At 50.6% G+C, this 20,567-nt stretch overlaps 2 long non-coding RNA genes across 2 annotated transcripts; one reads left to right on the forward strand and one right to left on the reverse strand.

Moving 5' to 3' along the window:
- Positions 1-1,121: 1,121 nt before the first annotated feature.
- Positions 1,122-20,247, reverse strand: LOC118994725 (uncharacterized). Its single transcript, XR_005068131.1, has 3 exons — positions 20,163-20,247; positions 13,736-13,738; positions 1,122-1,132 (listed from the first exon to the last, which is right to left on the reverse strand). It is a non-coding gene; the product is annotated as an uncharacterized LOC118994725 (long non-coding RNA).
- Positions 5,331-20,292, forward strand: LOC118994724 (uncharacterized). The gene is made up of 4 exons (XR_005068130.1): positions 5,331-5,340; positions 13,969-13,972; positions 14,172-14,180; positions 20,215-20,292. It is a non-coding gene; the product is annotated as an uncharacterized LOC118994724 (long non-coding RNA).
- The last annotated feature ends 275 nt before the right edge of the window (positions 20,293-20,567 follow it).

Below are 20,567 nucleotides of genomic sequence, written 5' to 3' on the forward strand. Positions count from 1 at the left end.
GAGCAACCTCGCGACCACACCCACGTCACCCCGGCTGGGAAGTCCATCTTGCTGGTTTCTTCCAACGTCGCTCTTCCTGCCCGCCCTCCCTTCCACCGAAACACTCCCAGTTCTGCTAAACTCTTTCAAATGAACTCTAAACTCAGACAAGATCAATGCTTTCTAATAAAAATGCCCCTCAGAGTTTTTCTGACAAACGTCTGTTCAGCATACATCTTTTGAAAAGAGATTTTACGTATTTATTTTTTAGAGAGAGGGGAAGGGAGGAAGAGAGGGAGAGAAACATTAATCAGTTGCCCCTTGCACACCCCCAACTGGGGACCTGGCCCACAACCCAGGCATGTGTGTTGGCTGGGAATCGATCTGGTGACATTTTGGTTTGCAATACAATGCCCAACCCACTGAGCCAGACCAGTCAGGGCCGGCGTGCATCTTAATCTGGATTGTCCCCCAAAACAGAGCCTGAGAAAAGATTTAGATACAAGTCATTCCTGGGAATACAAGTAACCCCAGGAAACGGACTAGGAAGGGGGAAGAGCGAACAAAGAGTGGACAGCAGGCAGGCCACCACCGTGGGCGACAGTGCCTCAGGCCAGCTGGGGACCCCCGGAGCACTGCCTCCTGTCACGAAATTGTGCCACCATCTCGCATCCCTCACATTGTGCGACACTCACTTCTGGGACTTTCCTTGACTCCAGAGCCTCCAGCCCACACGCTACCCAGGAAAGGGCAGCCCTGCGGCCAGAGACCTCTCTGGCAGAAAGCCCCGGGTGCTTTGGGGCCAGCGTCCTCAGAGTTTGGGAGCCACCCCCAAGGTGGCAGGTGACCTTGGAGCCGGCCGAGGGACCCACACAGGGCCCCAGCAATGGTGACTTCTGCCACTCATGCTGGATCTCCAGATGCTCAGCCACGATCCCAGAGGGTAGCTGTGTTGGCCAAAGGAACAGTCAAATAAATATTCTTTCTGTCTTCTGCTCTGACTGGAGCAGGATCCCTCTTTATATCTTTCCTCAGGAATAACCTCTCACCCAATCATTCATTTTCACATCTTTTAATATGCACCAAAACCCCCTCCTGTCTCCATTCTGCAAACACCTGTTTTGAACCCAATTACCCCAGTGCTCCCTTCTGCCTCATGTACTGTCAAAGCAATTTCCTTCACGTGCGCTCGCGGCCCCGCCTCTGAACCGCAGGAGGAGAAACCTGGTATCTTTCTCCACCACAGCGCTGTAGCAAGAGTTTCATCCACTTATTTTTTGGAAGCTTAATGACTGTTTAATTATTTCAGATTTACACCATCATCTTCTGCATCTTCTATAGGCATAAGTAAAAATAAACGTGTTCCTCCATAGATTAGCCTGCTGTTCATCAGCAGAGATGAGGGCCGATTCCACCGATTTTTTGTTTAAGCCAATATGTGCCCGTGTCATCTAGCAAACTGTTTCCTCGCTCAGGTCAGACGCCCTGCGGACGTCCTTCCCCACCCCTCCCCTCCTGCTACGGCCCAGGGTAACTAGGAACGAACCATGGCTTTTGGGGACGGTACCACTGCACCGATTCCCACAAGACTTTCCCGCCTGACGGTGACTTCTTCCAGTGGAACTATTACACGGAAGGATTTGGGAGGAAAACCTCGTCTTTAAGGTTTGCAGAAATACTTGTTCAACGCTTGACACCGAAGGGCTCCGTTTCCTGAGCGGTGTGAGGGGCGGCCTCCAGGCCTCGGGAGAGAGCAGACCGCGGGCTCCACCCCCAGCTCCTGTTCATAATGAGTCCGCTTTTAGGTCACGGGCAGTACAAAGGACATAAGCCTGCGCCTGTTCCCGTGGTAGGACTCAGTCTCCTGTGAGAGCCCCGCGCAGTAGACAGCAAGCCCGGCCAGCGTCTGCACAGAAGAGGGCCCAGGAGGGCAGGGGGCGGCCGCACGTGAAGGACATCCAGCCGGACTATGCTTTTAATGGACAAGGATGACCTTACCGAGAAGGAGGGAAGCAAGGGGTCACAATAAAAAGGCTCCTGCCGCAGACATCCATCCATTGCCCACTTCCTGGCTCTCGTACAGTCTCCGAGTGTCCCCCCAAAGGAAAGCGGCGCACGGGTAATTTATGTGCCTGTTGGAAGTAACCCTCCAAGCGTGAATGGCTGAAGGATGATCACTCCTTTCCCCTCCATCATCGCAGGGCTCCCAGAGGCCACACGAATAACCAGTGTCTCTTCATCCTAAACGCTGAGCTGAGGTTGAGATACGAGCCTATTAAAATCCAGTTGAAAAAGAATTTTCTTTTACCAATGACCTCATTTATTAACTGATGACTGTCTTTCAGAACCTTCAGGGGAAGACAAAGAGACCATCACATCCTCTCTGTGAGACTTCAAGCTTTCATGGAAGGATTCCAGAAGGGCTGTATTTTATGTATTCAAGTTCAAATGCTTTAGCCAGCGGATGCAAGGAATGTTACCCAGGTTCGTTCTGGGTAACTGCCACCCAGGAGTTCTTCAATCCCGGCCAAATTGGGCCTCTATTTAAATTAGCTCTACTCAGGGGACCCTCAACAATCACAGTCAACACAAGAGATTAAGTAGTTTAGGCAACAGGCCCATTAAGTGACAATTAAAGCTGCCAGCCTTCCTGAGCTTATCCTCCGTGAATTCTACCCCTTGCAGACCGTGCTGTGCATGCCCACGCCCGCCAAGATTGCTGGTGGTCGTCTGAGCCCTGGTGGCAGCTGCTTGCCGCTCCCACATTCTGGTGGCTCCACGGGCCCTCTGGACAAGCGACTGCAGAAGCACTCCCCATGCAACTATTTAAGTCCCCGGGGAAACCTCACGTTTGTGGGAGAAGACCTAGCCGACCCTTTTCAGAAAAGCCAGCAGAGGTCCTGCCCGGAAAGTGACGGCTGCCTCCTTCTCATTCACACAACTTCTCTAGAACTAGGTGCCCTCAGTCCGGCCAGTAAACAGGGCGCTTCACCTAGAGTGTGCTGAGGTCGGCTACTGAAAGTCTTAGATTACCCATGACCTTGGATAGACTATTTTCACCTCTGGGGATTCATCCTGATGAACCAATCGGGTATTTGCACAAAGACTCACAAACAAACAAGCATGATGGCTGCAGCGTAGGACATGGGCAAGCGTAAAGCAGGTTGGTTTTATTTAGCTGTTCTCTTGTGTCCCCCTCCTCTGTAGCCCCCACATACACCAGACCACCTTTCCCTGCCACAAACGCCTCTTCAGCACCGCGGCCCCCTGGGTCTCCCCTGGGAGCCATGCCCTGCGCAGGGCCCTTCCCCCTCAGCACCTACGGGCCTGTCCCCCATCCCCTCTGGCCCCTGCTCCCTGTGGCCGGCCAGGCTGAAAAATCAGACTCCTTTTTCATACCGGGGTGTTAACACTGAGTAATGTAGCCCTCCTCTATGTAATATTTTATATCTCAGCATGAGACCTTCCTTGAGACCTCTTTCCACCAAAAATGGGAATATAATGGAATTTTAGGTTCCATAGAACCCAGCGGTTGCCTTCATTGTCTAAAATCCTTTTCAAAAACAGTTTTCGGTGTGTGTATCCATTTACCCACTCAGTTTCATCACAGAAAGATACTCACAATTACAGAGAATGTGAGAAATAAGGATGTGAAAGGAAGACAGAATGTACCCGTGTGGCCACCAGGCAGAAATGACTTGCGTAAGGTCCTGCTGTACTTCTCTCCAGTCGTGGGAATGTGCACAGATTTTCTTATTTCTGGGGTACACACGATTAGAGTGTGTGCCATTTTGCGTTCTTTTTCCAGTGGCATATTCATTGAAAAAACCCGGACTAGTTCGACCCCAAAAGGCCTTGGGCGGGACCAGCCTTTCTGGCGGTTCACCGGTTCTTCACTTATCTCTTTCCACCAAGACGACTTTCAAAGCTTGCCCTGTCTTCCCTGGTCTCTGGCCCACGACAACATCTGGATTCCCTCGGAAGACTTCACCATAGCTGGCAAACTTCCCAAGATCAGTGCACTCAAGGGCAGGGCAGGACGGGGACAGAACGGCTAAGGGTCAGGCACCGGCACGTGTCCAGGCCCAGCCCGCTCGGGGAAGGGGCCTCATAGGAACCGCCTCTTCCCGCATCTTTGGACACCTGCGGAAATGCCCCGGGGCCAGAGATGCCGTCTCCCACCCAGCGCTGAGGCAACCTCATTCCCAGCACCGAAACATGAGCACCAAAGCTCACGTGCACTCCCTTGTCCCTCTCCCTTCCCTTAGCCGCACTGCCTCCCTCCTTGGTTTGGGGAAGACGGTTCAGGGCGCAGGGCTGGGGCCCCTTGCCATGGTGAGTGACTTTCGGAGCACAATCCCCTTTCAATCTGGGCTCTTTTTCTACTGCCTCCCCGGGCCATGTGGTGAATGGTGGTGTCACCTAGTCTAATGCTGCTGTGTAATGGATAATCATTTTCATAGCAGCTTCAGACTAAAGAGAAGTACGGTTCGATGTTTCTCAAGGAAACCAGGTAGAGAGATCTGATACTTTTGGAGTCAGACTGTGTAGTCATACTGTTTCAATGTGTTGAAAGAGGATGTTAAAAGGAGAAAGGGGAGGGGAGGAACGGGAGAACTGTGTAGACCACAGTTAATGTGAGTACTTTATTTGTAAATAGCATGTCAGGTTCCTAATGGAGTTGCATGACATTGAAACTCTCTACAAATGTTGGCGTGTATTAAATTTCTAAGCAAGTAAGTTCACCCTGCCTATGAACAGAGACTTAGGAGGTGCACCTGACTTCCAATAACTAGCAACGCCGCTGACCCCTGGGAGCCTTGGGCAGTGTCTGCTGCCCTCTACACGGGGCACTAAGCAAGCGCACAGTACGGCACAACGCTAGGGAAAGGGGGCCCCTCCTCCCCTAGTGACTGCTCCTGTCTAGCAGCAAGTGGGGTACCCTGGGGGGCCTTGGGAAGCAGGACCTGCCCCTCGAAGGGGACACATGGAGCTGGGGGTGGGCTCCACAGGAAGTCAGAGTTCCTCCCTGAGGCCTGGGCAGTGACAGCTTCGTGAGTCACGGAGTCGGCCACCCCAGGCTGATGGGTCTCCAGTGCAGGCCTGTCGAGACTTTCAGTGAGAACAGACAGCAGCGTGGCCCAGTAGGGAAAGCTGAAACGATCGGGAAGTCATGTGACGATGCCCCCAGATGACCACACAGTCACGTCACTCAGCAGAGCAAAGTAAATGGCGTCTTTCCTTCTCCATTGTCTCATGTCGTCAGAGAAAAGGTCCAGGAAATGGCATAGAATCTTCTTCTTGATGGTGAATAATTGCTGTTGCATTTCATGTTTTTGCAGGTATCCTGACTTACTGCTCGTCCCTGTCTCTGCTTTTCTGCGCGGAGAGTTCCCCGTGAGGAATGCCATTGCACGTCTCCCCGAGCCAGGTGCTATCAGCCCTTTCGTTACTCGTCATTTTGGAAGATGCAGTGGCCTCTCCAGTTGCTGTAGGAGTGATGCCCACATATGTTTCACCACAGTTTAAAAAACGATGAACTAAAAATGCATGAAGGGCTGTCTGACACCCTTTTTAAGAATTCTGGAAATGAGAGACTGAAGGAATGAACAAACCACAGATGGAGAAGAGACCCACAATGTGCCGGTGAAGGCGACGCACCTGAGTCATGGAACGAAGTTAGGCCTTTCACTGGCCGATTTAAAGCTACACGAGATGCTCAGAGTTGCCCCATCCCCAGTGACTGAGGGGTAAGTAGAGAAGAGCCAGCCCAGGCTCAGGGTCCAAGGACTTGAACAGGGGGCCCCGGCCTCTGCCCAGGCTCCCGGCCAGCAGTGGGCAGTGGGGTCTTCAGTGTCTCTCGAGAAGCACACCCCTCGGTCACATCCACAGCAGCACACTTGAGTTCTCTTCTCTTTGGACAAACAAGAGACGGGTAGCCCTGAGTCCGACCTACACAGCAGCAGAAGTCAGCAAGGCAGAATCGATGAATCGGAACCGCGTTCACTGGGCATCACTTCCGTCAGATTCCCAGGTTCTTCCTGGCCTTGTTTCCAGCCTTTCTGACGCGGCGCCTCGATGTCCACTGAGCAGTTTCGGCCAACGACACGCCCAACACCCACTTGGGGTCTACACCATCTTGCACTTCTCGAGGTCAAAACCCTGTTTTAGTCACTTTGCTACACCCCTGCCTGGCACACAGGAGGCCTCAATAAATACTGAGGAGGAGGAAAGCAAAAAAATGGATCCAGACATACAGAAAAAGTTGACATGGACTTCACCCAGTGAGTCTGTGAAACAGCATTCTTGCCCGTGAGTCGTATATTGGGTATCTTTCTCACCCAACAGGAGAATCGGAAAAAGTCCCCAAACCGCAGGCTACCATTGCTATTGGTAGAACAAAGACCATCAGTCTTTGCCAGTGACAAAGTGGAACCGAGGCCTCCAATCTCGTTACTCCCATCCTTATAGTCTTAATTTTGGGGGGCTTGCCTATAAAACAATATTGCCTGGTCCCACTAACACATTTCCTTATTGAGACTATTTTTCTGGAGGAGTTTTAGGCTCAGCAAAACTGAGGGGAAGGAATGAAGCGGGCCCATGAACGCCCTGCCCTGCACATGCACGGCCTCTCCCGTCACTAACCTTGACCCCCAGAAGGAGCCTTTGTCGTAAGTAACTGATGAACCTGCAGTGACACATGACAATCCCCCCAAAGTCCACAGTCTACATGGTGGTCCGTTCTTGGTGTTGTACATTCTACGGGTTTAGACAAACATGGAACGACTTCTCCGTCATTCCGGTGTCGTACAGGTTACTTTCTCCGCCCTAAACGTCCTCTGTGCTCTGGCAGTCACGCTCCTCCCTCCACTCCCTGCGTGGCAGCCACTGATCTTCCTATTGTCTCTGTGGCTCTGCCTTTCTCAGAACGTCACATAGCTGGAATCACACACAATTAGCCTTTTCACATTGCCTTTCCCCTTGGTAACGTGTGTTTAGATTCCTCCCTCTCTCCTTCACGACTTGATAACTCATTTATTGACACAGAATCATATTTCATTGTCTGGATGCACTGCGGTTTGTCCACCATTCACCTACCGAAGGGCGTCTTGGCCGCGCCCTTGTTGGGCAATTATGAATAAAGCCACTGTGGACATTCGTGTGCCGGGTTTTTGTGTGGACATAACTTTTCAGCTCCTTTGGGTAAATACCAAGGAGCACGATGGCTACATTGTGTGAGACCATGTTAGTTTTATAAGAAACCACCGGCCTGACTCCCAAGGTGGCTGGACCACTTTGCATTCCCAGCAGCCATGAATGAGAGTCCCTCCTGCCCCACCCTCGCCAGCACCTGGTGTGGTCAGCGTGGAGGTTTTGGCCACCGTAGAGTGTGCGGTGATGGCTGCCGTTCCACCCGCGTTTCCTGATGACACCTGGTGCGCAGCCCCTTCCCACATCCTGTTCGTCATCTGCGTGCCCTCCTTGGTGAGGCGTCTGTTGCCGTCTTTGGACAATTTTTAGCTGGGGTCTTTGTTTTCTTATTATTGAGTATTAAACATCGCTTGTGTATGTTGAACCACCGTTCTTTACCACAGGTGTCTTTTACACACCTTTTTCCCTTGGTGTGTGATTTGTCTTTGCATTTATTCGGCATTTTCTTTAGCAGAGAAGTTTTCAATTTAATAAAGTCCAGCCTATCTATTATTTCTTTGATGGATTGTGCCTTTGGTGTTGTACCTAAAAAAAAATATATCACCACACTCAAAGTCCTTTACAGTGTCCCCTGTTGTGTTCCAGGAGTTTAGTGATTTACTTCTATGTCTGTGATCCATGTTGAGTTAATTTTTAGAATGGGTGTAATGTCGATTGCTAGATTTATTTTTTGAATGTGGGTGTAGTTCTAGAACCATCTGTGGAACATACAAGCGCTCTATTTTACCGTCTTTGTTTCTTCTTCAAAGGTCACTTGAGTGCATTTCTGCGAGTCCGTTTCTGCGCCCTCTGCTCTGACCGATTGATCCAGCTGCCTGCCGAGTCTTCACCAACACCACTGTCCTGATTACTGTCCTGATCTCTGTCACTTGTATGTCCAGAAGACTTGTCAGTCATCCAGCTTCACTCTTCTCCTTCAATACTGTCTGGGCTCTCTGTGTCCTTTGCCGCTCCAAACGAAATCTAGAATCAGCCTGTCCATATTCACAGAGCGACGTCTGGGACTCTGACTAGGATGGACTTGGCAGATCGGACTTGGCAAAACTGGTGTCTTGGCCACGCTGAGTCTTCCTATATGTGAGGAAGGTTGTCGCTGCATCTATTCAGCCCTTTGATTTCATTCGTCCACGACACTTTTTAGTCATGAAAGCCCAGAGATAAGAGTAAATACGATGTTTGTATGACCTTGAAGTATGTCTCCGCAACATACTTTCTCATTTCAAAGGGGAAATAGAACCGTGATGGTGGCAGACCTCACCTTAACTGAGCGATCAGAGTTAGCGTCCCCTGTGGGGAGACACAGCAACACCACGTGCCCCCCGATGTGACATGTTGATAGGTCACAGCATCAGGATTGCGATATTCTTGCCAAAGATGCATGATCTGAATTTGATCGTGGGGAAATGCAGACAATCTCAAATTGTTGGGCATTTTATTAATAACTGACTGGCATTTTTCAAAAGTGTCAAGGTCATGAAGAGTAAAGGGAGACTGAGAAACTGTCTCTGCTCGGAGGAGACGAAGTACGGTGCGCAGCCCTGGATCCAACCCTGGGCCGGAAAAAGGTATCGGTGCAACAAGTGAGAAAACGTGAACAAGGGCTTCACATCAGTGAATAGTTACACCGTGTTCACTCCCAGCTTTGGTCGCTGTACTGAGGCTGTGTAAAGTATTAACGTTTGGGGAGCCGGGTGAGAGGTCCATGCACATTCTTCACACTGCTTCGTGACTTTTTTTTTTTTTTGGTGCATCTGGAATTATTTCAAATAAACAGTTAAAATGTTTAAATAAAAAAATCTAAGGATCTAGAAACTGGATTTCAGGGAACATCTGTGAACACCCGATGCATCTCTGAGAAAGAGCAAATAAGGACGGCAAAGCTGCTTGTGTCTACTTCAGATCCGCAGGCAAGTTGAGGATTCTGACATTTTAATTAAATTGCGAATGGGATACAGGGAGCTATAAAGACGGATAATCAAAGACGCCCTAGGTTCGTGTGTCTGCATTGATGAAGCGTTTCAGAGGGAACCAGGGCTTCGTCTCAGAGCAACACCAAGGAGACGCGGTCCCTGTCATGGCCACGTCTGGGCCACCCGGATCAAAGGCAGGCTGTTCTCTGATCGGCTGGGTTAGCGATCCACTCTCAGGGCCTAGAGTGTCACTCTGCCTCTTGACCTGCCACTCATCACGAGCGAGCCCAGCCTGAGAACCCGCCTGCACCGGCTCAAGGCGAGCCCCAGTGCAGAGAAATTGCTAAACCACACACCTTCCTAAGGTCACCTTTAAAAAAAATAATGAACATGCCTGAACAGAATAAATATGCTTCTCAAAATCATAGCACCAGGAAAGTGTTCCTTATTGAATTCACATTCCCCTATTGAAAGTGGAATCAGGAGACCTGGTGGAGGGCACGGGTTGGCCTTGGAGGTAATCCACAAACACGGGGACATTCTTGAAAGTCACATACCTCTTCAGCAGGAGGACACGATAGCCTTGACGGCACGTGCTCCGAGTCAAAGTCAGGTTGGTAGACACTAATGTACATGAAACACGAGGCTGTTCACCTCACCCTCACCAGTTAGACACCCCGCAGCTTTCACATGCCAAAAGTCAGAGAAGGGGCTTGTTTTCACACACGATTTGTCCCCTGAGTCACTTGTGTTTACAGGGGACCATCCCTGATGTACGTGGGATTTTCCTGATGAGAGCCAACAGACCATGGGGCGGGGAAATTCTCCATCCGAAATAGCAGTCCGTGTTCCAGCCAAGAGCAGCTGAAGAATTAGAATAGGTTTAACAGGTGACAATGTCACAGTCATAAACGAACACAGCAACATGAAAGAAAACTTGCTTAAGGGGTAATGTCAGAATCAAAGTTAGTGGGCTTCCATCTCTTCCAGGTACAGTTTGAGGAACTGAGTCTATTCTGTGTAAAAAGCTACCCCAGAGAGATTTCTGAAATGCGAGAACTTGTAAACGTGCCATGGCAGGGGGACGGGGAAGTGCCTCTTAGCAGCAGGCTGCCCATCCTCCTGCTGTCTCCTCCGGGTACCCCCCCCCGGAATCTGATGCACGAGATTAGATTTGGGAACAGGCAAGCACACAAAAATCTCACCTTGCTTCTCCTGCTATCGATGTACCCAGTAGCTGTCAGGAAAATGAGCTGTGTCACTAGGGTGGGACTTTTAAGAAGCTCCTCAGGCTAACAAAATAAAAAATAAAGACATATCCTCCACCCAAAATTTGTGAAAACAGCTCCCAGCTGCCACGGGCAGCCCCAGAAATCAACTGCGGAATAGAAGGGAAGCAAAATCCCTCAAGATTCCAGAACCACTGAGTTGCAAATATTCTTAAGCCCAGGCTTACAAGACAAAGACACCAGATCACAGTACCCTAAAGCGACTGTGTCATTTTTCGATGAAGCGATTCACATTTGACCCCTCCCCCTCGAGCTGTGTTCCCCTGTGGGAAGACTTGCACAGACCTCTCTGTGCGCTTTCTCGTTGGCTTTTACTGTCCACGTAGAGGGCAGCTCCACATGCGTGTCGCCCGGCTCTTTCACCGGCTACCCTGAGCACTGCAGATTATGCTCCTCCCTGGGCACAGCCATCAAAGTTTACCTTCCTCCACACAGCCATTTTGCAAGGGGAGGTGGAAGAAGAAATGACACAGCAAACTGGTCCTAGAGATAAGATGGAAGTGCTGCTGTCTCTGCGAAAAGCATAGAACGTGCTAGAGAAAACACCACCCAGGACACTGGGAAGGACAGAGACGTAGACTGGCTTCAGTGTCACCGTGGTGAGTGCAGGGACCACTGCAAGTGGGTTTTGCAGAGGGAGAGAGACATTGGGTTCAAGTCAGACTACAAGGAAAAGTGGGCATTTCAGAGCCCAAAGCAGGAAAATTACTAAGAGAGTAGTAGAGTTCTTGCTAAACTGACCTAAGAGGACTCTTGCTACAGGCAGGTCTGGGTGACCAGACATCCCCTGGGGGCTGGGGAGGGGGAGGCACCCAGTCAGGTAGCCGGGGTGACCAGACCCCGAGGAGGGGGACTCTGCCCAAACCAGCGGCACTGGATGCTAAAGCTTGGGCAATGCACAGACAAACACAGACACCCAGGCGGGGAGGCCTAGCTGGGAAGAGGACTCCGAGGGGGGGAGGCTGCAGTCGGGTCCCTGTGTCAGGTGACCGAGGTGGGCACCTGAGTGAGCATGTCCACTGTCTCAAAGACAGAGCAGCAGCGAGGGTCCCCACTCAAGGACTTCATGAGCCCCTGTGAATACCTCAGTTGACCTCTATTTTTTTCTTTTTGCCCATCCTTGTCATTGAAAATCACAGAGAATGTCTTTTCACAGTTCATTCAGCACATTCGCTCACAGTCTCATTTGAAGGAAAGAGTGTCGTTGTGATTCTGCAGATGAAGTCAGACTCGGAGACCAAGGTGAGGGCGAGGCACTGAGAGGGCCCCCAGCACCGGGCATCCACTCGCTCGTGTCCCAGGTGACTTTGACCTCGGTGCTGACCGGTACCCTTGCAGGCAGGCGCCGGCACCTTGGATGGCCACTCTCCTCCTCTGACAGTCCACCAGGGGGACATGGGCTCCGAGAGCCCCGTCCGTCACACCGAGGTAGCTCCTCAAACTGCATATAAAGCATCTTTGCCTTCTCCACTGTCATCTCAATAACACAACGGCCCCGTTGGAGACAGGAGTGACTCCCCCACCCACGTCTGCCTCGGGGTGAGCCAGCCAGGAGCTCTCGAAGACAGCCAGTGCGTACTCACATAACAGAGCTTCCAGAGAGGTTTGGCCTGCAGGGAGGAAGAGGGCTGACTCTCCCACCTGAGAAGGTAAGGATTCTGCTGCCGTGAGTCCCCCAGGGAGCTTCTGGAAAGGAAGGGGAATGAAGGACCACTGCCACCAGCCCCTGCCTGCGAACGTGCACCTGTGTGAACAAGCCTTTCAGAACCCCCACCCTCCCCAAGGAAGCCCTAACCACAACCACCCCCTTGTTATGCTGATATAAACCCTCCCCCACCCCACTGCCTGGGGAGCTGCTCCTGCAGAACGCTGCAGCACGTGGGGGCGTGGTAGAATGGTCTCCTGTAACCTGGGGAGAGCTGCCCAGTGCCCATTAATTCTCAGGCCCTGACCGACCACGACCACTCGGTTGAATTGACCACTGAATTGTGGTTCAGACACAATTACTCTCGTTCCCCTGAACAAAAACGCATCTTCACACCTTCGATCTTTTCTTCGCCAAAAAAAGTCTTACTTTTCTTGCAAACACAGCTGTCTCCTCTTTTATTTCTAGAAGTTTTAATTATATATATTAATTAGAATTCTTAACCTTAGAAACCTTTTATTTTCAAGTGGGAAGTAAGAAGTGAACAGTGGTGAACTGTTTCAGCGTTCTGTGGCTTGGTAGACTTGAAAGTCCCTTTTATAATTTCTGGAAACACACATGCTTTCCTCATAGAAAACTTTCTCAGCGGGGCACAAAACATGTTTACTAATCTTTCTGTAAAAGGAAACCAAAAGTGGACAAACTTGTGTTAAGTAATTAAGGTTTACTATTTCATCTCCTTTGGATATGATCTTAATACTCAATTTTTGTTCCTTTATCTTATCAAGAGAGCTTTCATTCTGAAATTGTCTTTTTGGTGTCTATTGACAGGCCACGTGAATGGTGGCTACAGAGAAATGTGACAACCGGCCTGAGGGACTTCCTCCACGTTTTCTTTTAAATACAGACAATGCTAAGGATCCATTGTCTGGCCATTGGTGAGTAGGATCTCCTATTAATTTCAACAGCGACTCAAATCAGTAAAGCTTCACCAAAGAGGCCAGAGGCGTCCCAGAGAAGGGTGCAGCAGGAGAGGGCGCGGTCCCCCAAGATCCAGAACGTGTGCCCCCAGGGTCAGTCTGAGAAGCAAAACTCGTCGTGTCTTGGGTGCTAAGACGCTGCAGTGCCAACGCGTCTCCCGTTGTCCACAAGAACGTGAGCTGCAGCCATAAAAGGCCTGCTCACGGGAGATGCCAGGCAGGTGTGGCCGGGATGAGACTTTTCCAGCACTAATAAGACAGCGAAGTTCCAGAGGACAAAAGCTGCTCTTGGGCTGGACCTCTGAAAGCTGGTGTGGCCGGACAGAGAGCAAGTTGTGACCTCACGTCTCCGCATCCCACCTTAGAATAATTGTTACAGTTACAATAATTGTAACTAGTCTAGTCGCTAGTCAGCTGGCGACCAGATGGGCCCTGACAGGTGCGCCTTTCAATTGCAAAGGCCAGAAAGAACATTTTCACTGGCCACAGGGCCACCTTCTCAGGGCACGGGACACAGAGAAAAGGAAGCCTCCCCTGGTTTCCATAAGGGGACTCACAGCATCATTGATCTGAACAGATGCCGGTCTAGTGATAACTGTGAACTCACCAATCGGGAGGCTGGCTCAAAAAATAGGCTTAGAGGACCCACTTCAGGGTTCTGCTCTATGGGTGTCCCTCCTTCTGATTGCCACCCAACAGAAAAGGGAAGAAAACCATGACCATCTCTGGGAGGAAAAGAATCAGCAGAAAACGAGGGCTCTCCCAGCAGATCTCACCCGAAGAACTAGTTTCACACACATTTCCTCCTGCTAATCTAGATTTTAGAAAGGTCTCTGACCTCTCCCACTGGCCCCGGCAGGCGGAGACTGGAGACTGAGGGGGTGAGAATTCTCACCTGCTGCTGGGGCTGGTGGGGGATCCCGGGGCCCCCGAGGCAGCCTCCTGGGAGGGAGCGGTGTCCGGCCAGGGTGGGGGTTAAGCTGTTGGGGAGCGGAATTTCTACTCCTGCCCTTCTAGGTTCTTTGATTGGTCTAATAATCCAATCAACATGAGACAGATGAACAGGAGAAAAACATTTCATTGTATACAGGAACCCCAAAGTGATGAGGCCCCCACCAGGCAGGCAGTTGGGGCTTATCTGCTATGCTGAGCGAAGGGGAAGGGGGTATGAGGCTCAGACCCCAAAGGGCAGGAGGACGATTCACAGGGAGCCGGGCAGAGAGGAGGTGTGGTAAACGAGGTTTTGCCATGCTGTGCAAAGATGCCTTTCTGATGTAACAAGAAGTTACCTTTGGTAACAGCTCTCTTCCTGGTTCAGGTTCCAGATGCAAATTCTTTCAGGCAGTTTAGGGGGAGGTAAAAAGAAAAACTTCCTGAGTCTTCTTCTTATTAAAAACAATCAGCCAAAAATAATCCTCATGCCAGACGGACACATTCCAGGGGGGCAAATTTTGCTCCCCTCCAATTCAGAGGTGCGATGCAGCATTGGCTTTCAAGTTGTCCAGGTAAGCTCCAATTTTCCCCAAATCTAATTCAAACACTGTTGGACGAATGCGTACATAAGCACTGCAGCTGTAACGATTATAAATCTCAGGGGAAGGTTCTCCCCTTTTGTCAGCTCCCCGGGAGGCGGGAACCGGAAAGGAGACTATTCGTATCATTTCTCCAGCGAGGGATGTGTCCTGACCCCCAACAGCCCACAGTGATGGGGCGGACCAAGGGTGGATGAACCCCAGAGCAAGGCACCCCCCTTTCCCAGTGTTTTCTTGCCCAAATATGACCCAACAATGATGAAGTCTTAGACAGTTTTTCATTCATTGGTTTGTAAATTTTTCCAAAACAGGACAGAGTAGGGGAGGGACAGTGACAGGGGGAATAAATCTCTGTGCCAACGGCCTCCTCCTGCCCTTGAACTCCCAAAAGGAACAGGCTCCTCAGCCTAGCCCTGTCAAAGACCCTTCCCATGGTTGGTTTTTCTCCCTCAGTTCAGTTTCTTCCTGCTCTCTTCCCCCTCAAAGGGTCACCCCCAGCTTATGAATGACCTGGAGTGACACTCTCACCCCTGTCCAAGGACATCCCATGAGCTCTGACAAATGAGTGAAGTCCCAGGACTCTGCTAAACTTCTGTTTCTTGCAAACCAAACGTCCTCATCTCGGGCACTCCCTGAACAGCAAACGTCTTCCTCCAGAAGGTAGCCTGCTGGGGCACGGGGGGTGCAGACAGGGTTTGTCGCTTCACTCGGGGACATGGTGAGCTCATGCCGTCGGATTTAGGGTGGTGCTGAAGGGAGAGAAACAATAGACTTTGCTCTGTGAGCTGTAGGAGCCTTTATCCTAAAGTCCAAATACACCAGCAATAATGACTCCCACCTCCCCAAAAAGAAATAGGAGTGGTGTGATTTCTTCCGCAGGCGGTGTGTATTTTCTCCTCGATCCATTCCTTAAGAATCAGAGTTTGTGCCCAACCACCATGCTGTGAGAATAAAGAGGCCTACAAGCAAATATTGATGAAGAGCCAGAAAAAAGAGCGGCTCCACGGTGAGATCTAGAGCAACTTCGTCAGCAATGTGACACTGAACTCGACATCTGAAGGAAGTTCACCAGGAACAGACGTGCTATAAGGGTGCTATAACGTTTGGGGCCCTATTCCCAGCAAGGGGAAAGTACAAGCAAAACCCGGAGGCATGCATCTGCCTGGTGTGTAAATGACGTCGCAAGGAGTTGGCCACTCTAAAGATGTTTCGGGTTCTCCAACTTGCAGCCACCTCCCTAGCCGCGGCTCTGTGAAGAGACGCCTAGATGCCTGCACTGCTTCTGGGAAGGAGCAGTGGGACACCCTACGACGGTCCCCAGCTGACCTCATGAACGCCCTCCCAGCGCCTCCACTGCACAGCGAGGCCGTCTGGAAGAGACCAGATGCAGAGTCGGGAAGGCGGGAACACAGCCATGTGCTCTGCCGTTTGTCCATCCCCGTCCCAAATGAAAAAGAGAATTCAGTCCCATCTGTCACTCCACAGCTTCTCAAAGTAATTCAGCACAATCCCTATTTTCTTCAAGCCACGTAGACATTTTCTTTAAAGGTTATTACGGATCTAGTCTTAGGAGGCAGAAGATCCTGCAAGGATTAAAGTAATCCCCGAGGTCACGGAGTCTCCAGCACGAGAGACTGGAGGAGATCCTGGAACGCAAGGAGAAAGTCAGAGGAGGGACAGGAGGAAGGTGCAGGCTGTGAAAAGGCAGGGTGGCTGCCTGGAGGAAGCACTGAGCGAGGTCACGAAGGTCAGGGGGAGCTGGGCAGGAGGAGGTGTGGGAGGAAGGCCGGCCCAGCAGGAGGAGGAGCGCACAGTGGGGAGGCCGCGGGCGTGCGTGGGGCTGTCCGACACACCTTTCTGAGCAGACAGACGCCCCACATGCACACTGTGCGAGACAGTGTACTGTGCTGTGCCGCAAGCCACCCAGACTTCAGAGCCCTTGACATTTGGCCAGTGCACCTGAAGGACCGAACTTCTAATTTCACATGAATTTACTGTTTAAATTGAAGTAGACGCTGCAGAAATTCATGAAGACCAAGCAAAGGAAAGCAGGCAAAGGCCCGGTGCTCCGAGTTTGCCGCGCGAGGCAGCCCGCCATCGCCCGTGGGTTCTGGCAGAGACTCTGCGGAAGAAGGAGCGGGAGACAGCTCTGCAGTGGAGGAAGGAGAGGCTCCGAGGTGTTCCCGGACTGGAGGCTGTGGGCGGGGCAAGCTGCAGGCGCACGGATTAGGAGTGGGGCATTGTATGTGGTTTGGTGAGGGGGTCCACGTTTGGCTTTCTCTGATTGGCCCGAAGTTGGACGTGGGAACAAAAATTAGACAAGCTGTTAGTTATGAATCAAGTCCTGGCCCTTTGGGGATGGTTGTTACAGAGGTTACTTACTGTTTGCCTTCCTGGAGTGTTGCTAGAGAGAGTAGGTGAACTTCACTCCCAGACAGATAGCAGGCAGGCTTCCTGGGCCGGTTACGGCAGACCACGGGCTGGCTTGCTACGCTGTTTGCCACACACTGGGGATCAGAATTCTCTTGCCAGGTGTGATCTACGCATTGTCTGTGTGGTCCCTCTCCCATCACTACTGGCTCCAGACAGCCCGGTGGAACACAGGGTGTGTGTGATGCAGGAAACAATAGGAAATAAGGCTGGGGGTAGAGATAAGACCAGAACATGGAAGCTAATCTAAGACATTGTGTTTGTTTTGGTACGAATGAAGGATCAAGGAAAATTTGAGCACAGGAGGCTGCATGATCGCAGCTTTGCTTTATGATTAATCTAATTTCAATATGCAAAACAGATCTGGGAAGGAAGCGTCTGGAAACAAGAGAGACCAGATCAGCATATTGTAATAGTTTAGGCAAGAGGAAATGAGGCTACAGGATGCTGGGGATGTTGATGGAAACAAGTCAGCAGGGGTGAAAACAATTCAGATGTACAATATAGAGTGCTTGAAATGATTGGATAATAAGGAATTTTTATTATTAAAAAAGGGCCTCCAAATGACTTTTGAGCCCAGAGTAGGTGGAATATAATACATCTTTTGGGGAAGGAAGGACACAGTGAGGCTGGAGGTGGGGCAAAGGGAGGGAAAACAATGAGAACAGGTTTCAGACTTGGCAGCCCTCAGCAGACTGAAAACAAAGAAAAAGTAGGAGAAACAAATCAGAAGGAACAAAAATCAGACAGACAGACAAACAAACAAAAAAACATGCCCCAAACAAGAGAAAGGGCCCACAAAGACGCGTAAAAGGAAATCCTAGTCATAAACTACATTCACTCATTCGGGAAACAATCGCGGATTCCACTTCAAATCCAAGCACCGTGTTCGGTGCTCGCAGTCGGGCTGGTGCACTCTGCTCAGCACAGCGATGTCACGTGTCTGTTTCTGTTTTGGAAAAGGACCTGACTTGGCTCTCTGCTCTGCTTGCGCTTTATTAGTTCATTAAAGTACATCGAAACCAGGGGTCTTAGCAACATGCCCACCCACTCTTAGTTAATAAACTCTTTCTGAGAAGAGAGTGTGTTCTGACCTCACAGGAAGAGAGGGTGAGCGGGGGCCACCTAGACTTTGGGGACGACAAACACCTTGAGTCTAACTTAGTTCACAGTACATGTCTCTTCTCATTTCATTGGATTCCTCTTTCTTGGTACGTTTGTTTCCAATTCATGTGCGTCAGCTCCCTGCTTAGGTGACACCCAGGCCACCAGGATGCCCTCCTCCCTCCCGCCTATCACCATGGCACACCCCCCACCCCCAGCATCTCAGGTGGAAACAAATCAGTAAGGGCCCAGATTGTTCAAGAACCACTGACAAGATTGACAAAGACATCCTTCTGTCAAGGACCACAGCAAGGTCAGATCCAAGAATAGGGACTCATGTCCTATTCCACGTCACCTATGGGGTCTCTTGTACAAAGGGGTCTGAATGAGCTACTGAGAAGGGACAGCAAGCAAAGAAAGGCCACCACACAGGGGGAAGAACCTGACCTAGACAGGACATCCTCACGGATTGTTGTATCGTTTGCTTATCCACGTACTGCTGAGGCCAAGGGCAGGTCAGGTGACCTGCTAGCCAGATGCCTGAAACACAGAGGAGGATCCTCTACAGCTCCTAACGCCTCCCAACACGCGTGGGTATCTCTGCCGTCGGTGGCTCCGTGGGAACCAGGCAGGCTCAGCTCCCGAGCTGCTTGTTGCCTCGAGTGACACTGCTCAAGCCTCAGAAATCATCTCTGGGAAACGGCAGCGCCGAGGAGGCTGCTGTGGATTCCCAACAGTGGCCTCTGCACCTTTCTGTTCTGAAAAGGTGAAAACACACTCGGGTATTTCGGACCTGGAAAGTCAAGGTGCCCATTTAGAGAGCGTGTCTTCTCATCATCTCCTCACAGGACTCGAACAGGATGAGAAGCAAACAGAAGTCCTTTATCACACTAATTCACCCTTAAAAGTGAACGTGTGGAGACTAGACTACATCATTTCATCACCAATAAATTTTCCAACATTATTTTCCCCAACTTCCCCATGTTTTAAATCAAGATCTTCTCCAAAAACACACAAACAAAATGAATATTTATTCAACTGGCACCAAGAACACATACATATTTCAAGAAAACGTCATTAAAGATAGACCAATGACGAAATGCAGAATAATAAAAGTGGGATCAGTTATTTGGGGCTGTCTCTTCTCTCCACGTTCGGAGGGATACCCCACAGACAGCAGAGCAGCCACGCATGCTTCGGGCTGAATCAGTCACTGCACATCTATAGAGCAATTTCCTGGGAGGAATATATGGTCATTTGGAGTAGAACGGGTCTTTCTGGGGTGGTAACGTTCACGATCTCTGCCGGAAGGGAAGGTGTTGATTACCTGCACCCCTGACCCCCAAATTCAAAGGAGACTACCCCCACGCTGTCGTGATCCTGAGACCACTTGTGCCGTCTGAGAGCTTTCAAATTCCAAAGGGGCCTCTGAAAACAGCTACCACGCTGAAGTCAACAGCCCACGGCCATCCTCAGTAGTAAATTCTCTCCCTGGGATTTCGGCCAGCTTGGCAAAAAGATCAATACACGAACGATGGAGGCAGATTTATTTCCCACAGACAAATAACTTTGCATGGGAAGTCACTTAATGCAACCCCTAGCTTCCAGACTCCACATCACTCGCCTGCTCAGTCCTCATTTCTGGGAAGCAGGACAGGCCTTCAGGGAAGTCTCGGGAGCCCTTAGGTGCCCCTCTGAGTCCTGCTGTCCCCTGCACAGGGCTCTCCTTCTAGCCGCCTTGAAGTCCCATCATCTGAATGAACACTTATCTCTCGCCCTCCGGAACAAGGTCAGCACTTTGAGGAAGCAGTGCGCCTGCTGAGGCCGAGAGGCCTGGGCCTTGGGTTCTTCTCTCACTCCCAAGAGAGGACGTAGCTGGAGTTTTTTGGCAAGCAAAGTAACCCAGCTCAGTCTAACACAGGCCCAAAGGAGATGTGATCAGACACAGCACACGTAACTCACAGGATTGGGAAGGCCAGAAAACCAGGGACACCCAGGTGGAAAAGATGTCCCCTTTCCTGGACAGGAAGGACATGTTCTGTGGGAGGGGCTCCAGCCGGCAGAACCCCCCTGTACTCCACGGATGAGAAGCCAGTCGTCCCAGACACAATCTTGCTATTCCAGAGAGAAAAGGGTGGCAATTCCCTCCAGTGGAGAATGCCCCGAGCCCTTCTCCCAAATGGCTTTTATTGGGAATGGTGTGTGTGGGTGCACACATGCATCGCTCATCAACCAATGTCAAAAGGCTGTAGTAGCCATACAAAGAAAGATACTGTGTACAGATAACAGTTGAAGGAACACAGATGTTTGTCATAGGTCAGGGTCTGTTCGTCATGCTGACCCCAGAAGGTCTTTGAAATGTGTTTCATTGGATAAGGGGTTTACTCCTTACGCCTTGAATGTAAACATCTGGTTTACATCACCAGGACTGTGCAAAACAGAGCAGAGCAAGCGTCAGAGGATACAATGTACTCATCAGGACTGAT

The sequence above is a fragment of the Sturnira hondurensis genome, unplaced genomic scaffold, assembly GCF_014824575.4.
Source record: "Sturnira hondurensis isolate 20B ecotype Veracruz unplaced genomic scaffold, ASM1482457v3 Scaffold0009719, whole genome shotgun sequence".
Classification (NCBI taxonomy): domain Eukaryota; kingdom Metazoa; phylum Chordata; class Mammalia; order Chiroptera; family Phyllostomidae; genus Sturnira; species Sturnira hondurensis.